Below are 3,869 nucleotides of genomic sequence, written 5' to 3'. Positions count from 1 at the left end.
ATTTAATGATAGCAATCACCTTTTGAGTTGATTTATCAGCAATATTGCAAACAGCACTCATGTGTACAATATTATTTGTCCTGGGGATATCCTTGTGAAGCAAGGAGAGTTTGGGATGTGTATTTTTCTGCCAAATATGAGGAAAGCGAAGCAGGAAGTGGGTTAGGCAGCAAGTCAAGGACCCACGGTTAGAACTTAGTTTCTTTCTCCTAAGATAGTGTTTTTTTCAACCAGTAGGTCAGGTCTCTTATCAAGTGATACAGTGGGGAGCAAGTGAAAATTGCTGCTAGAGGGATCAAGTAGGTTAGAAGTTGGAGATCCAAACAATGAAGCAAACTGTCAAATAAAAATAATCCACCAGATACTAGGGAACCATATGGAAAAGTCAGCTTGGTATCTAGAGACTATGGGAGACTTACAAATAAAGTTCAAAGGTTGAAGTACAGAGTTATAGAAAGGAAATATAATCAAACCAAGAAATAAAAGGCAGGGATGGTGATTCTCTACCCCTCACAGCTCTGATTAAAGAATTCTGCACAGTGGGGGAGCTCAAGTTATTGTTGCCTCATGCTGGAGACTCTGAATGGAGAGAGACAGTAAAGCTGCTTCTATACGACTAGACTCATCTAAAATGGTTGTATGATTTCTATTATGGGGAGAAGAGCTAGCAGGTAGCAATGGACTTAGAAAAATTCAGAAATTTGGAATTGCTCTTAAAAATAAAATAGCTGCCAGGCTGGATGCAGTGGCTCAAGCCTGTAATCCCAGTACTTTGGGAGGCCGAGGCGGGCGGATCACCAGGTCAGGAAATCAAGACTATCCTGGCCAAATGGTGAAACCCCATCTCTACTAAAAATACAAAAATTACCTGGGGGTGGTCAGGCTCCTGTAATCCCAGCTACTCGGGAGGTTGGGACAGGAGAATCGCTTGAACCCAGGAGGAGGAGGCTGCAATGAGCCAGGATCGTGCCACTGCACTGCAGCCTGGGCGACAGAGAGAGACTCCGTCTCAAAAATAAAATAAAATAAAAAAATAAAATAGCTGAAGATAGGAGCCTGGCATTAGCTTGAAGTGGAAAGATGAGAGAAGGAAAAGGAGAGCAGTTGTGTCCAGTTTGTGTTATTTTGGGGTCCACCATGGCATTCTGGGCTCAGTTCTGACGGGGAGCACAGGGGAGTATGAGGACTTTACTAAACTTTCAAAAAATAGGGTTGTGCCACGAGTGACCTCCCTGCCACTTACACCCCTCACCTGCCAAATATTAATCATGTTCTTTGGGATCATTCTGAAACTGGGAGGATCAGAATGCTTCCCATGCTCCTGGAGTCTAGAGGCTGAACTTACTGCAGCACATACTTTCCTCTTATTCCAGGAAGCTGGGTTGTGTGAAGTTGCTTCCCAGATTGTGTGAAATTGATGTATTCCAAGTGTCTTGAACAATTCTGTAGAAATACTCTATGCGGACCCCATTGTTAATATCAGCTGTGGGAGCACCACTGGAGTTATGGTGCCAGGGGTGGAGAAGGGCTTCTTGGCAACAGCAGTTCCCAGCTCGGCAATTAAAGAACTGAGCTTTGACCGGAGTCTGATTGGTTTTAGCATCTTCTACATTCTTAACATTCATTTCCTGACATAAGAAGTGATCTGATGAGCCTTACAGAATGCTGAGCAAAATAAGCCAGACACAACGAATTACATGCTGCACAATTCCACTTATATGGCATTCAAGAATAAGCAGAGTGAATCTATGGTGATAAAAATCAGGACAATGGTTACCTCTAGGGGTACGGATTGACAGGGAGGTGGGCATGAACATCTGGGTGGTGATTACAGGGGTGTACACATTTGTTAAACTCATGGAGCTGTACACTTACAACTAATAATGCATATTAGTGTATGTAAATTAAACCCCAAGAAAAAAGAGAAATAATTTAGGCCAAGCACAGTGGCTTACACTGTAATCCCAGCACTGTGGGAGGCCAAGGCGAGTGGGTGGCTTGAGCTCAGGAGTTCGAGACCAGCCTGGGCAACAAGGTGAAACCCCATCTCAAAAAAAAAAAAAAAAAAAAAAAGATACAAAAATTAGCTGGGTCTGGTGGCACAAGCCTGTAGTCCCAGCTACTTGGGAGGATGCCTTGAGCCAGGAAGGTGGAGGTTGCAGTAAGCTGAGATTGCGCCACACCACTGCACTCCAGCCTGGGCGACAGACCCAGACTCTGTCTGGTAAATAAGTAAGTAAATAAATAAAAAAGAAAGAAAGAAATTGAAAGCAGTGATGTCTTCATGGACAGTCAGCTTATCTACCAAGAACGGTATTGTGTATGGGATCGGGTTACTGGCTTTGGAGCTAGCAGATCTGGGATAAAATCCCAGTTTTGGCACATACAGGCAGTATGACTTAAGCATACATTTTCACATCCATAAAATGGGGATTAAAACAATAGTACTTACTGCTCAAGGCTGTTTGTCATAAGGCTTAAATGAGATACTATATGCAAAGCACTCAACCATTTAGTGGTGTTTGATCACCCTTAGTTAGATTTTCTTGCTTTACTGACTAGACCCATGGTAGTTCCCAATCTTAGTTTAAAAAAAATATCCATACTGGCCGGATGCGGTGGCTCATGCCTGTAATCCCAGCACTTTGGGAGGCTGAGGCGGGTGGATCACCTGAGGTCAGGAGTTCGAGACCAACCTAACATGGTGAAACCCCATCTCTACTAGAAAATACAAAAATCAGCTGGGTATAGTGGTGGGCGCCTGTAATCCCAGCTACTCGGGAGGCTGAGGCAGGAGAATCGCTTGAACCCAGGAGGTGGAGGTTGCAGTGAGCCAAGATCATGCCACTGCACTCCAGCCTGGGTGACAGAGTGAGACTCCATCTCAAAAAAAAAGAAAAAAAAAATTCATACTAAGCTCTACTCTCAGAGCTTCTGATTGTATTGCTCTGGGGTGGGGCCCCCAAAATCAGTATTTTTAAAGAACTGGCCAAATGACTCTAAAACAGCAGTCCCCAACCTTTTTGGCACCAGGGACTGGTTTTATGGAAGACAGTTTTTCCAAGGACTGGTTGTGGGGGAGCAGGGTGTGGGGGCGGGGTTTCGGTATGTTTCAAGAGTGTTACGTTTATTGTGCACTTTATTTATATTATTATTACACTGTAATAGATAATGAAACAGTTTATACAACTCACCATAATATAGAATCAGTAGGAGCCCTGAGCTTGTTTTCTTGCAACTAGATGGTCCCATCTGGGGGTGATGGGAGACAATGACAGATCAGGCATTAGATTCTCATAAGGAGTATGCAACCTAGATCCCTCACATGCGCAGTTCACAATAGGGTTCATGCTCCTATGAGAATCTAATGCTGCCACTGATCTGACAGGAGGTGGAGCTCAGGCAGTAATGGGAGTGTTGGGGAGCTGCTGTGAATACAGAAGTTGTTTTGCTTGCTTGCCTACCATTCACCTCCTGCTGTGCTGCCCAGTTCCTCACAGGCCACAGACTGGTGTGGATCTGTAGTCCAGGGGCTGGAGACCCCTGCTCTAAAGTGTAGGAGCCAGAGCTAACATCCAGTAGGTTAGATTTATTACATCCCCAATCAAATGTTGCCTCTTCCACTATGAACATGTTCTTGGCAATTCCTGCTCCTGGTGTTTTCCCTCTTTTCTGACCGGTTTTTTTTTTTTTTTTTAATTGAGGCATTACCGACATACAGTAAAATGTACAACTCTAAAGTGTGCACTCTATGTATGTTTACATATGTATATATCCATGTAACATCACTCAGATCAAGACACAGAGCATTGCTAGCATTCCAGGAGGTTTCCTCCTTTTCCCTTCCTGTCAGTATCTCTGGGGTACCT

The sequence above is a fragment of the Macaca nemestrina genome, chromosome X, assembly GCF_043159975.1.
Source record: "Macaca nemestrina isolate mMacNem1 chromosome X, mMacNem.hap1, whole genome shotgun sequence".
NCBI lineage: Eukaryota > Metazoa > Chordata > Mammalia > Primates > Cercopithecidae > Macaca > Macaca nemestrina.
The sequence above is the reverse complement of the archived record's forward strand: the minus strand, read 5'-3'. Positions refer to the sequence as shown.